Consider the following 15702-nt stretch of genomic DNA (forward strand, 5'->3'; position numbering starts at 1 on the left):
AAGTGAGGGGGAACTTTAGTGTTTTAAATATAACTGATAGCAACTTAATATAGCTTTCAGTGATAAAATCCCTATTCGACATACACATTAAAAGGCAAAATAATTTATTTTGATTCTTTTTATCACTGGAAAATCCCATTAAATATGATTATGGTCAGGACATTGATTTAATTAAAAATGACATTAGAGAAAATTAAACTCTGTGTATTTATATATATTAGCTTGTAGATCATATGAAAAAAAAACAAACTAAGATCATGAAAGATGGAATTGAGATATTATGTATAAGACTAGCCACAGCAATGGAGCAATAGATGAACCTACTCATTTTATAACATTATGAATGAAAACTGCATTACAATTCTTTTAGTAGTGGCATTTCTCTAGTTCAACTTGCACACACTTTTAATACTGGTGCAGAGAGGTGCTAGAAGAAATGTTGTTGTGAAAGAGGGAGCTGTATCCACATATAGTGGGCTTGTAGTAATGTAAAAATATGACTGAAGAAAGACTGTAGAGTCAATAAAATTACAGCCTGCAGTATTGCTAACATTCTAACAAAAGTCACACAGGGACTCCCAGTGAGGATTGCTTTCTGCAGTAATAATTGCTTCTCAAGAGCATCAACACAAGCAGATTTGTATACTCATTTGGGGCAAGGGGGAGGAAAGCATGTGTGTGCATGCATCCCCTTCTTCCAGCATATTAAAGACTTTCACCGCAAGTTATGGTCCAATACTAAGATGCCTTTTATGTATTCAGAGAAGTAGTTCAGTGGCAGTGTCATAAATATAAAGGGAAGGGTAACAACTTTCCTGTATACAGTACTATAAAATCCCTCTTGGCCAGAGGCACAAAATCCTTTTACCTGTAAAGGGTGAAGAAACTCAGGTAACCTGGTTGGCTGACCAAAAGGACCAATAAGGGGACAAGGTACTTTCAAATTTGGGGGGAGGGGAGAAGGTTTTGTTCTGTCTCTTCTGTGTACTTGCTGGACACAGATCAAGGAAGCAAGCAATCCAACTCCATTAGAATTAGTAAATACTAGCAAGGGAATTCGTTCACTTATTTTGTTTTGGAAAATTTGTGATTTTTCTCTGTGCTGAGAGGAAGGTGTATTCCTGGTTTTTATTTTTGTAACTTTAAAGTTTGGCCCAGAGGGAAATCCTCTGTGTTTTTTAATCTGATTGCCCTGTAATATTATCTGTCATTCTAATTTTACAGAGGTGCTTCTTCTACTTTTTCTTTTTTTTTTTAAGATTTTTTCTTTCTAATAAAGTTCTGTTTCTTTTAGAATCTGATTGGGATTTTTTTTGTGTCCTAGAAAACCCCAAGGTTGGTCTGTGCTCATCTTGTTTATTCTCAAGCCTCCCCAGGAAAGGGGGTGTGGAGGCTTGGGGGGATATTAGGGGGAAGTAGGAACTCCAACTGGTGCTCCCTGAGTTTGTCTAAATCACTTGGTGGTGGCAGCGTTACCTAATCCAAGGTAGAAGGGATAATTTGTGCCTTGGGGAGTTTTTAACCTAAACTGGTAGAAATAAGCTTAGGGGGGTCTTTCATGCAGGGCCCCATGTCTGTACCCTAGGGTTCAGAGTCAGGAGGGAACCCTGACAGGCAGTAAAATCAAAAAGTATATAGTCTTTTTCTCAATTTCTTTTTGATAAAAATGCTTAAAAATCCATCACATCTATCAAAAAGATAGAAAGAATAGAACTTGCTAGAATAGTTGGTCTAAGATTATTATTGTAGAGAAATTCTTGATATGGTGTATGAATTTAAAGTCAATCACTATATAGAATATTTCTCAACTGTGTTTGAACAGAAGGGGGCAGCTGGGAGGTAAAAGACCAGGAGAACAGTATCTGGTACAAAATGTAAAGATGGAAGTTATGGTAGTAAAAGTTTTTATACCTGTTGTTTGAATTGTCATTGTCTTTTTAGATATAGATTTGTATGTCGCCTCCGTGTGGATTAAGTAATTCATGTTGATTTAGCTGGCAAATCATATTGATTTTGCATTAATTGACAGAACTGCAAGCACAAACTAATATTTGAAAGCCAAGCTGTGGTTGTTTTTATCTTGCACATCTATGTGTGAACTATTAACATTTTGGAATTCTACACCAAATGCTTATGTACTCATCTGTTTATACAAAGTCTATTCCCACTACTTGTATATCTGTCGCTAGATACAAATCTTGCACCAAATGCCTATATATTCTTTGGTGAATAAGACTTCAAGTATCTGTATACAAAATCTGTATATTGGATATAAAAAGAAAAGGAGTACTTGTGGCACCTTAAAGATTAACAAATTTATTTGAGCATAAGCTTTCGTGAGCTACAGCTCACTTCTTATGCTCAAATAAATTTGTTAGTCTCTAAGGTGTCACAAGTACTCCTTTTCTTTTTGCGAATACAGACTAACACGGCTGCTACTCTGAAACCTGTCATTATATTGGATATGTGTATTTTACATCTGTACCTGTATGTCCCTGTAAATACCCCTAGAAACACAAGGTTTGGATCTCCTTGCACCACATCTAATCAGGAAACAGACTCTGTGTTGCTGTAATGTAGGAAAGTGTTTCAGTGAGCTTAGAGAACATTCTGATGATCCAAGATGTGTGGAGCACATTACATTCTAGTCATGCCCTTTGCTTCCCTCAGAATGCTTTCCATGAAAGGGTGGGTGCTATAGTATGAGTATGGTATAGTATGGGTATGAATAGTATAGACCTTTCTATACTACCTTAACCTTATGTAGGATTGCCCTACAATTGAGCAATTTCTATTTTCCCTTTATGTCTATTCCAACAGAATTTAGCTTGAGCTGAAGTTCTTGTGTAAACAGATTCTAAAATAAAAAGAACGTGACTGGCAACTTTATTGCATGAACAAAAGAGAAGGCAGCTCATTTTTCCACAGTTCTATGGACTCTGTAGTGCTGACAGCGGTAAAAAGTAATTTCTTGTTAGAAATTAAACAGCTGTTTTTCAGAACATGCACATCTGATATGTGTGGTAGTAATGTCACAGTTTTACAGGCACTTGTGTGATCATAATCTCATTAACCAAGTCATTTATCTTCTACTATGAGTTGACATTAATAGGCAGTGAAAGTAAAACATTCAGGGGCAGGTAGAATAAAATTAGAAAAATACCAAAACCTATTTTACTTCATTATCACATTGTCAGAACTGACTTTGAGCATTATAAACATTGTTGATAGTGATGAGATTTTATCTTGTTGGTCTGCAGAAACTTAATCTGTGTGATATTTGACAGATACTAGAAACTATAGGGTTAATGACATCATAAACTTGAAGTATCTGTACACTCAGAGAAATTACATGGAGGGAATGACTTCTGAGCTGATAGAAAAGGCTTGCTGCTGTTTCCTGCTCTTTGGAAAGATGATTTAAAATAATAATAGACCAAAATTGAGTGGTTCAGACTGGACAGGCACCAGTGTTGAAATGCTGATCTGAACTTTATCCAAACCCTTTGAAACTCTCAAGTTTGCAAAACTTGACTGAATAAAACAATAAACTAGACTTTTTTGAGTCAGATTAAGGGTATTTCATATTTCTAGGAGGGCCTGAAATACATTAAGAAAAGGCTTGCTTTCTGATATTTCAAAACTTATATGTCAATATCTGCAATTTCAATCTGAGCCAGAATCCAGAAGTATAGAGGCACCGGGGAAAAAAGAGAAGTAGAAAGAAATATTAACCAACTCTTTTTATACCTCAAAAGGCTTGATCTGGGATGTGTTGGACTCCTGGGAGAATTACTGAATGGGATAAGAACTCCTTTCCACATCCTTAGTTATAACAGGTTATATATTTGTAAGTGTCTGATTTATATAGTAACAGACTGAGACCAATTTACCTTGACATCTGTTTTAAGATAATAAAAAGAACAAATTTAGATTTCCAGCACACAACCTTCTTTATACAACGCCTCAAATGGTTTTATTTAGATAAAAGGTTATAATAACAATAGTATATCTATTACACACCAAACCTTTTCATTTTTTTATTTGACACGGAAAAGAAAGAATTGAAATTTAAGATATAAAAATATTTTGCTTATATTGAATATATTACTAATTCTGCATTTTTCTGTAAATAAGGTAATACCCCGGATGGTTCTGCTGCGATTAAGTGGAGACAAGCTGCTGCCATTGGCTCAGATATGATCTCTGAGGAATGACTGTTTTTTTAGACGGAATAATTGAGTAGATTGTCACCCATCCTGACTGAGGCCCCAATCATGCAAGCACACTTATATGTGCATAACTTTACCCTCATAAGTAACGCCTATAAAATCAATGGATTAAATCTTGGCCTCCCTGAAGTCAGCGGTAAACTTCCCATTGACTTGAATGGGACTAGGATTTCACCCAGTGGGACTATTAACAAGAATGAAGTTGTGCATGTGCTCAATGAGTTTACAAGATTGGTGCTTTAGTACAAGGCACAGTGCTTCAGACCAAAAGTAGTCTGTTCACGGTGTTTGAAAGTGGATGTTTGTATTCCTTTCCCTTGATCTTCTTTGAAAAATATACATTATTTATATTCACTGAAATAAAATTTCCCAAATGCTAAATCTAAATTTAAAATATCAGAAAGTTCATCATCTGTCATTAGATCCTGCTAATGAGTATGACAATAAAAAACATACTAATTTTTTGGTTTCATTTTGGCAAAGAAACAGTTTTACAATTTGAGCTTTCAAGGGATTGCAATAGCAATATAAGAAAAGGAGTACCGGTGGCACCTTAGAGACTAACAAATTTATTAGAGCATAAGCTTTCGTGAGCTACAGCTCACTTCATCGGATGCATTTGGTGGAAAAAACAGAGGAGAGATTTATATACACGCACACAGAGAACATGAAACAATGGGTTTATCATACATACTGTAAGGAGAGTGATCACTTAAGATAAGCCATCACCAGCAGCAGGGGGGGGAAAGGAGGAAAACCTTTCATGGTGACAAGCAAGGTAGGCTAATTCCAGCAGTTAACAAGAATATCAGAGGAACAGTGGGGGGTGGGGTGGGAGGGAGAAATACCAGGGGAAATAGTTTTACTTTGTGTAATGACTCATCCATTCCCAGTCTCTATTCAAGCCTAAGTTAATTGTATCCAGTTTGCAAATTAATTCCAATTCAGCAGTCTCTCCTTGGAGTCTGTTTTTGAAGCTTTTTTGTTGAAGGATAGCCACTCTTAGGTCTGTGATCGAGTGACCAGAGAGATTGAAGTGTTCTCCAACTGGTTTTTGAATGTTATAATTCTTGACGTCTGATTTATGTCCATTCATTCTTTTACGTAGAGACTGTCCAGTTTGGCCAATGTACATGGCAGAGGGGCATTGCTGGCACATGATGGCATATATCACATTGGTAGATGCGCAGGTGAACGAGCCTCTGATAGTGTGGCTGATGTGATTAGGCCCTATGATGGTATCCCCTGAATAGATATGTGGACAGAGTTGGCAACGGGCTTTGTTGCAAGGATAGGTTCCTGGGTTAGTGGTTCTGTTGTGTGGTGTGTGGTTGCTGGTGAGTATTTGCTTCAGATTGGGGGGCTGTCTGTAAGCAAGGACTGGTCTGTCTCCCAAGATCTGTGAGAGTGATGGCTCGTCCTTCAGGATAGGTTGTAGATCCTTGATGATGCGTTGGAGAGGTTTTAGTTGGGGGCTGAAGGTGATGGCTAGTGGCGTTCTGTTGTTTTCTTTGTTGGGCCTGTCCTGTAGTAGTAGTTCTGTGGTGACCTAGAATCCTATTTTCGACGTCTCAGACTCAAGGAATATTTCCAACACACCTCTGACCAACATATTAACCCACAGAGACCTTCCTGCCAACACTACAAAAAGAAGGATTCTGGGTGGACTCCTCCTGAAGGTCGAAACAGCAGCCTGGATTTCTACATAGACTGCTTCCGCCGACGTGCACGAGCTGAAATTGTGGAAAAGCAGCATCGCTTACCCCATAACCTCAGCCATGCAGAACACAGTGCCATCCACAGCCTCAGAAACAACTCTGACATCATAATCAAAAAGGCTGACAAAGGAGGTGCTGTCGTCATCATGAATAGGTCGGAGTATGAACAAGAGGCTACTAGGCAGCTCTCCAACACCACTTTCTACAAGCCATTACCCTCTGATCCCACGAGAGTTACCAAAAGAAACTACAGCATTTGCTCAAGAAACTCCCTGAAAAAGCACAAGAACAAATCCGCACAGACACACCCCTGGAGCCCCGACCTGGGGTATTCTATCTGCTACCCAAGATCCATAAACCTGGAAATCCTGGACGCCCCATCATCTCAGGCATTGGCACCCTGACAGCAGGATTGTCTGGCTATGTAGACTCCCTCCTCAGGCCCTTCGTTACCAGCACTCCCAGCTATCTTCGAGACACCACCGATTTCCTGAGGAAACTACAGTCCATTGGTGATCTTCCTAAAAACACCATCCTAGCCACTATGGATGTAGAAGCCCTCTACACCAACATTCCACACAAAGATGGACTACGAGCCGTCAGGAACAGTATCCCCGATACTGTCACGGCTAACCTGGTGGCTGAACTTTGTGACTTTGTCCTGACCCATAACTATTTCACATTTGGTGACAATGTATACCTTCAAATCAGCGGCACTGCGATGGGTACCCGCATGGCCCCACAGTATGCCAACATTTTTATGGCTGACTTAGAACAACGCTTCCTCAGCTCTCGTCCCCTAATGCCCCTACTCTACTTGCGCTACATTGATGACATCTTCATCATCTGGACCCATGGAAAAGAAGCTCTTGAGGAATTCCACCATGATTTCAACAATTTCCATCCCACCATCAACCTCAGCCTGGACCAGTCCACACAAGAGATCCACTTCCTGGACACTACGGTGCTAATAAGCGATGGTCACATAACCACCACCCTATATCGGAAACCTACTGACCGCCATTCCTACCTACATGCCTCTAGCTTTCATCCAGATCATACCACTCGATCCATTATCTACAGCCAAGCGCTACGATATAACCGCATTTGCTCCAACCCCTCAGACAGAGACAAACACCTACAAGATCTCTATCATGCATTCCTACAACTACAATACCCACCTGCTGAAGTGAAGAAACAGATTGACAGAGCCAGAAGAGTACCCAGAAGTCACCTACTACAGGACAGGCCCAACAAAGAAAACAACAGAACGCCACTAGCCATCACCTTCAGCCCCCAACTAAAACCTCTCCAACGCATCATCAAGGATCTACAACCTATCCTGAAGGACGAGCCATCACTCTCACAGATCTTGGGAGACAGACCAGTCCTTGCTTACAGACAGCCCCCCAATCTGAAGCAAATACTCACCAGCAACCACACACCACACAACAGAACCACTAACCCAGGAACCTATCCTTGCAACAAAGCCCGTTGCCAACTCTGTCCACATATCTATTCAGGGGATACCATCATAGGGCCTAATCACATCAGCCACACTATCAGAGGCTCGTTCACCTGCGCATCTACCAATGTGATATATGCCATCATGTGCCAGCAATGCCCCTCTGCCATGTACATTGGCCAAACTGGACAGTCTCTACGTAAAAGAATGAATGGACATAAATCAGACGTCAAGAATTATAACATTCAAAAACCAGTTGGAGAACACTTCAATCTCTCTGGTCACTCGATCACAGATCTTAGAGTGGCTATACTTCAACAAAAAAGCTTCAAAAACAGACTCCAAGGAGAGACTGCTGAATTGGAATTAATTTGCAAACTGGATACAATTAATTTAGGCTTGAATAGAGACTGGGAATGGATGAGTCATTACACAAAGTAAAACTATTTCCCCCTGGTATTTCTCCCTCCCACCCCACCCCCCACTGTTCCTCTGATATTCTTGTTAACTGCTGGAATTAGCCTACCTTGCTTGTCACCATGAAAGGTTTTCCTCCTTTCCCCCCCCTGCTGCTGGTGATGGCTTATCTTAAGTGATCACTCTCCTTACAGTATGTATGATAAACCCATTGTTTCATGTTCTCTGTGTGTGTGTATATAAATCTCTCCTCTGTTTTTTCCACCAAATGCATCCGATGAAGTGAGCTGTAGCTCACGAAAGCTTATGCTCTAATAAATTTGTTAGTCTCTAAGGTGCCACCGGTACTCCTTTTCTTTTTGCGAATACAGACTAACACGGCTGCTACTCTGAAAAATAGCAATATAGCAAACATTTTCTGAAAGGACAAACTCTTTTGAAGAAATGATTGCATAAAACTGCAAGAGAGATAATATACCCAATCTAAAACTGTAACATTTCTTTTTTGGGAGGGGGAAATAATAAATCATGTACATAGTTGTACATATTTTTTTATTCTTGTTGACCAACTGTTTAGATTCCACAAGGACATAGCCATGGGAAAAAGTGAGTAATGCTGACAGCAGATATTCTTGATTTCCTTCAGAGTTTCACAGCTTATGATTCTAAACAACAAAAACTATGAAGACTCTTCTTTCTATTTTTATTATTAGAGAGAACCTGTTATCTAGGAGCAATAATGGAATAGTTGATGGTTATCTTAGTTTTAGTGACTTCAGAATGCTTTTAGCACTCTAATACGTGTAAAACCCCAAATGTCCTACAAACTGAAGCTAATAAGTTATCTTTCCTATAGAAAATTACATTCCATCATTGATAAAGATGATGTTATGAAATTCCATACTTATGACTGAAAACTTACTCTTGTTTGTCATCAGATGGATATAGAATACTTTTTCTCACACCTAAACAAGAGAATTCTGTTATGCCAGGGATCCCAGTTAATTTAAGATCAATCATATACACATTTAAAAAAAAACTTGAGTATTACTTGCTTTCAGGGTAAAAATTCCCAAACTCCTAAGCTTACACTCCATTTTAGTACTTTAAAAAAAGTGGTATGATGTGTACAGAGAGCCTCTGGCATAGGAAGATGTAGTTCACAGAAATCACTGTCCCAGATATAATACTGATATTAAGAGGCATGCTAATAGGCTTTGAGTAAAATTGATTTTATTTATATTTGGGGATTTTGTAGTAACTCTTAAAGTTGTGGTTTTTGGTGGTGTGTGTGTGTTTTTTGTTTTTTTTTAGCACTTAGCAAACAATATTAACCAGAGATTAGGAACATAGCAACATAGTGCAAGTAAACTTACAAACATAGTAAAGAGAGGTTTATTTTCCAAAAGCTCTATGCCACAGGGCCAATTGAGACCAGCAGCGGAGTCTGTAGATGTAACAATCCTGTATCTATACAGGATATGCATTGTGTAGATGATATCCTCAATATCCTACACTTCTTCAGAGATCACATCCAGGTCCATTGAGGAGTAGCTCAGTATTGTAGCTTATTTGTTTTGCTTTTGTTTTTCAGTGTTCAAGGCTGCAATGCACTTCATAGTCGGGGCAAATTCTGACAATATACATGCAAGCAATGAAATCATCATTTTTTTGCAATATGAGACAGGGAATAGTAGGCTACACTGAGGTTTGAGGTGGCTCTTTCTGTAGAGGGTTTGGGGTCAGGATTTCTACAAATGGTTGTGGCTAGATAAGTCTGAAAATAAGGACCCCGATCCTGGGAATGCTTAAGCATGTATGTAACTTTGTTCAGGTGAGTAATGTTACATATATGCTTAAGCGTTTGTAGGATTGAAGCCCTACATGGCTCCCTTGGTCAACTTCTTCTGCCCCTGACAGGTAGTGTGCACAAAGTAAATCATAGCTGTGCTATCAGTATGGGGAGGCTGCTGTCGCAGCTTCAAAGTGGCTGAGCAACTGCTCTACACTCTGGGTCTAGATTTTGGATGATTATTACATATCTCCCCCCAAAATTATTTTAAAATTGATTGAAAGAGAGAACAGTGTAATGAAGAACCTTTCCATTTGAAAGGATATTTAATTAAACCCATAGCCTAAGTATTTCCTTTCTAAAAAAGGTTTAATTTGTTTGTTCAACAACATTTTGGATTGTCCGGGTTGAGTTGTGATTAAGGCTTTGTCATCAGCTGAAAGAAATATATTCACATTATTCGGCATATGGACTTAAAATTGAGGCTACCAGAAATGGATTGTACATACCAGGTATGCATCAATTTTTATCCTTCCAGCTCTTCATTTGCAGTAATTACATTGTTAAAGGATAAAGATTAGGGAATATTATAGTTTAACTAGTGTGTAAATTGCAGCTCTACCCTGGCCAAATCCTACAAGTTCTCTTTCAGTTCTTCTTGTGCAAAACATGCACAATCTTCAATGAGAGCAAAATACCCCAGATAAAGGCCTGCAGGATTTGGTGAAATTAGCAAAACCATGGTATATTGGTAAAATATAGGCAAAATACAAAACCCATTCTGCAAAATGTTTGTCCAAAGTCTGCTTTTTTTCACTTTGCTTTTCACATTTTCCTATTGGCTATTGAGTGTAGTGAAAAGTGTATTTTGAACATTTGCATGTTTTCTGCTTAATGTATGTCTAAACTGAAGGGACTTCTTTGCAATCATTCACATTCAATCTATACTATATAGATTCTACATACTAATTTTAAACTGTGGATATGAGAAATGACTTGGCTGTACATAAAATTGGCACACCCTCAATATCATTGTATTTCCTAATTGTGGGTCATCAGCTTTCCTTGAATACCCTTGTAAATTTAAGAACATGTGCATCCAGGGGAATAATTTGATCCTCGATGACATGTCAGCTCTCCATACAATTTTTACTACTGTGAGTAATGCAGAGTTAATATAACGATGGTACTGATCACCAATTCCCTCTGACTCATGTATAATCAACACATTCAAAGTGCAGTCACTATTTGTAGTGACCATGCATGAACCAAAAAGATCCTAACTTGACTTTCAGGTATTGAGTTGATTTTGCAGGCCTAGTGATTAGAATTAAAAAAAAAATCTTTTGATGTATCAACTAAGCAAATCTAACTTCAGGCATGTAGTGAGGTGGCTGTCCCACTCCTGGAGAACACGGGTTAAAAGCAGTAAAGGTAGGCTGATTGGGGAGGCAGCCACAGCTGGGGCCACACCAATCAGGCCACAGCTGGCCCTGATAAAAGAGCTCAGCGAGGAGCTGGGTCAGATACTCTCTCTCTAGCTTGGTAGGAGAAGGGCCTAGCTGCCTGGGAGCAAGTACCCAGTGCAGGTATAATGTGTGTGGGATGCACTTTGCTTGATGAAAGTTCTAGGGAAATTTGAGGCAGAATTCACAAGAGTACCAAGGTGTTTTGCCTAAGCAACAATAGATGTCAACTTGCTGTTAGTGATGGTTAAACCTCAAAAGTCTTGTTCTAAATTGGTACACAAAGATCTGAATGCCCTTCTGGCCCTTTAGGGACTTTCAAAATGCTTTGACTGGGCAAAAGTAGGGCTCAGAGTCTGACAAAAACCAGACTTTTTCAGGAGTGCTTCCTACTGGGCCAGAAATACTGTGAGAACAGCTTGTCTCATGATATTTCAGAGCTTGCTCTTCTAGCCTTGGCTGGACCTCAAAACAAGAGCTATATAAGACTTAACAATAGTGAAGAAACAGAAAAACTAACCAGACTTATGTAACCTCAAACCAGTTTTTTGTTTTGATCTGAGGGTAAAGATTAATTGGGTTGTTCCTTATTTTATCCAAATAGGCTTGCTTATATCTCCACTTCCCCCATCCAGCACCACACCTCTTTGGGAACGCCCCTGTGCATCTGGAATGTCTGTTTGATTGTATGCATTCAAGAATGGGCCCTTTCAGAAGGGATGCTGAGGGGGGCTAAATTCAACACAAGTGTGAAGTTGCTTGTTGAGGGTAAGTGGGTCAAAAATGAGTGTGAAGCACAGTAATGTGCACTGATTTTTGGCTTCAGTGGGTGTGCAAATGAGTGCCATTTACATACTGAGGATCAAAACCTGACTCGGTCCTTCCTTGGTCAGAACTCCCATTAAAGTCTATTACAGGTGCATCTACATAAGGACTTCAGAACTTCTGCCCAAAGGACAAAAGAAAAGTGGGTAGCAGGAAATGCAACCAAGAGGATGATGTAAGACACAGTCCTCTTCTACCCCTTCAGTGTGTCACTTAGACTTGCTTTGCACATTCACTGAATACCAAAACAGTGCACATTACAAACCTTTACAACTTATAGCTTGTGTGCATTAGAGATTTTTGCACCTATACTGGTGCACAAATCCCAAAAGTAGAGTAGATCCTACATAGAGCTGGTCTGATTTTTTTTCCTTCTCACTGAAAATTATGACTTTTCAAAAAATCATAAATGGAAATATTTTGGCTGACAACTGAAATAGTTGAGTTCAGAAATAGCACCTTGGAGCCCTATGGGAATTGTAGATCAGGTGCTTTATGCTTCAATTCTCCTCTATAGACTAGTCTCCTGGGTTAAACTATATCCCCAGAGATGCACCACAGTCTCCCTCCACCCCCAAGTTATGGAAGGGGATCAGGCTGGAGAAGCACCTGTTGAACAGCTCTCCAGTTGATCTATTGCCTGAGGAAAAGAATTCCTCCTTACTGGCCCCAGCCTTTTTGCCCATATATTCAAGAAAGATACTTGGCACAGAATTTGCAGAAAGGGAGGTTCAAGGTCTGCACACATTTTTGCACACACTTATGTTTGCATACACCTCTCTCAAATGTGTGTGCATATGGGGCAACAGATCATATAACAAATGGATATTGGAAAGCCCCATTTAAACTTGCAAAGCCAAAGTTTTTTGCTTGCAAAATGGGGGTGATTGGGTATGCAAAAGTGTACACATGTGTGTGCAAAAAGGTGTACATACTTTGAGTTTTGTGTCTTGAAATCTGTCTTTAATTATCCCAGGGCTTCCCCTTCCCCTCTTGTAAAAGGGCTGGTATACTATACAGCTTAATTTTAGTGTCTGTGAAGTGCTTTGTGATCTTCCAAAAAACACCCTGTACAATTATAATTATCAATATTGTTTGGGTTGCAAAGTGGCACCTGTAAGTAGCCCAATTAAAACAAGAGATTCAAGTAATAATAATACTAAGCTCTTATATGTTACTTTTCATCCATAGATCTCAGTAGGTCAGTATCATTATCCCCATTTTACTGATGGGAAAACTGAGTCATGGGGCAGTGAAGAGACTTGCCCATTGTCCCCTAGCAGGCTAGTGGCAAAGCTGGTAATAGATCACAAGTCTATAGCATCTTAGTCCAGTGATCTGTCAACTAGGCTAGTGATTTCCAAACTTTTTTTCTAGCAACCCAGTTGAAGAAATGTTTTGATGCCAGTGACCCAAAGGAGCTGGGATGAGGGGTTTGGGGCATAGGAGGGGCTGGGGCTATGGGTGTTAGGGCTGCAAGGTGGGGCCAAGACTGAGGAGCTTCAGGGTGTGGGAGGGGGCTCTGGGCAGGGTGTTGGGGTGCTGGAGCGGGTCAGGACTCTGGGCTGGGGCCAGTGATGAGGGGTTTGGGGTATATGAAGGAGCTCCCAGTTGTGGAGGGGTGCTCAGCGGTGTAGGAGTGGGTCAGGACTCTGGCCTGGCAGTGCAGACTCTGGAGTAGGGCTGGGAATGAGGTATTTGGGGTGCAGGAAGGGGATCCTGGTTTTGTGATATGACATCTGTGCTATATATTTCTTCAAGACCTCAGTGACAAATGCTTTTGTTAGCTGTTGATGCTACAGAAAAAAAATCACAGACTAGCTACTTATTCTCCAGGGCCCCACAGTACCTCAAACTACACAGCCCCTGATATCTGACAGAGTTCAGCAGCCAAGTTACAAGAAAACGCCAAGCGCCAGATCCTCAGCTGATGTAAAACAACACAGCTCCATTGAAGACAATGAAACTACATAACAACACTGACCTCCTTTGTAAAGTGCTGTGAGATCTATGGATGAAAAGCCCTATACCAGTGCTAGGTATTAATTATAATTATTATTGTCAGTTTACACCCAGTGAGGATTGGCTTTAGTGATGAAAGAATGAACTTCATGCAATAAGCTCCAGGTATTTAATATACACAAATGAATGTGTCAGTAAGAAACAGCAACTCTACACTGCCTTGTGGTGACTCCATCTTTGGATCACCCTCCCCATGCTTGTGTGTCAATTTAACGGGGTTATCCCTGGCTACCTTTGAGAACTGTTTCTTGAATCTTATATCTGCACTTGCACTCCTATGGCTGTTTCAGGCTGCCACCGTGCTGTCTGAGGTGCTGATACAGCTAGGAGTGAAAAATTGGATGTGCCCCAACTTATGGTGGATGGGCAATGACCTGTCCCTGGGGCAAGTCGGTGTGGGGGGGAGGGTGGAGACAGAACTTCCCTTCTCCTGCATAAGGGGGCAGGACAGGTCTTTGTGTATGTCGCTGCAGGTAGGGGATGGGGCTGAGGCAGTGCCCGCTCCTTCAGATGGCTCCAGATCACTAAGCAGGTGCAGGGGCTGGTCAATGCCGAGGGATCCATTGCGGTGCAGGGCGAATCTCCTGCCAGTTGGCCCCGGCTCTGTGCTAGAGGGCATGCCATCTCAGGCAGCTGGAAGTACTTGGCCTCCCCTTGCAGGTGGCTGCACTCAGGAAAGTACTAGGGTAGTATCAGCAGCAGGTCCTGCATATAGTCCAGGATGTAGCAGAAGAGGAAACCATTGCAGTTGTGGAAGAAGCAGCCTTAGCCATCCTGGGGCAGCTCGCCCAGCTGCTGCTGGGCGAACATGCGCCAGAGCAGTGAGTCTTTCACTGACACCACAGTTCCATGGTACATCTCTCACATGCCTCCCTGCCAACGTTCAGCTTCTGCTCTCCAGGAAGGTGGATGAGCCCGGACCTGCTGTGGTAGCACCCCTGCTCCGGTTCCTGCTGACAGGGATATTCTGCCCCAGTTCAATAACCACCCATCACTGTCCACTGGGGCCATCCCCAAGAAAACCACTGCGAGTGGGGAGAAGCCATCTCCTGCCCTTTCTCCCTTAAGTGCCTAGGAGCAGCCTCCTTTTCTCCTGAAGGCAGTGGGAAGAGTCATCTCTCTCCCACTTTTGCTAGCCTCTGCTCCACACTGGCAGAGTCTCTCACTGCTTCCATCGCTCCAGGAGCTGGCAGAGCTGCCACCTCTCATGCTCAGATCAGGCTGGGCCTGGTGCTAAATGGGTGGGCCATGGCCCTACCACTCATCTGAAGGAGGCAGACAATCACCCTTTCATTCCAATGAGCCCCACACTGTAGGATTCTTTTCTCACCCCCTTTGAAAGCTGACTGTTTTTATTTATTTGCATGCTTTCAGTGGCACTTCTCACTGTAGCATCTGAGGTAAAGCGGGGCATGACCCTGAAAAGTTTTGGGACCACTGATCTAGATTATAAACTCATTGGGGTATCGTCAATTGGCCAAACTCTCTGCTTGTGTAACTTCACTGAAGCCAACAGTTAATTCCATTAAGAATTTGACTCCATCTCTTCAACTGTATACCATACAGAATGTAGTGCAAGTCACTGGTCAACAGATATTAAATAGGTTTCAGAGTAGCAGCCATGTTAGTCTGTATTCGCAAAAAGAAAAGTAGTACTTGTGGCACCTTAGAGACTAACAAATGTATTTGAGCATGAGCTTTCGTGAGCGACAGCTCACTTCATCGGATGCATCCGATGAAGTGAGCTGTCGCTCACGAAAGCTCA

The sequence above is a fragment of the Dermochelys coriacea genome, chromosome 1 (genome assembly GCF_009764565.3).
Source record: "Dermochelys coriacea isolate rDerCor1 chromosome 1, rDerCor1.pri.v4, whole genome shotgun sequence".
Lineage (NCBI taxonomy): Eukaryota > Metazoa > Chordata > Testudines > Dermochelyidae > Dermochelys > Dermochelys coriacea.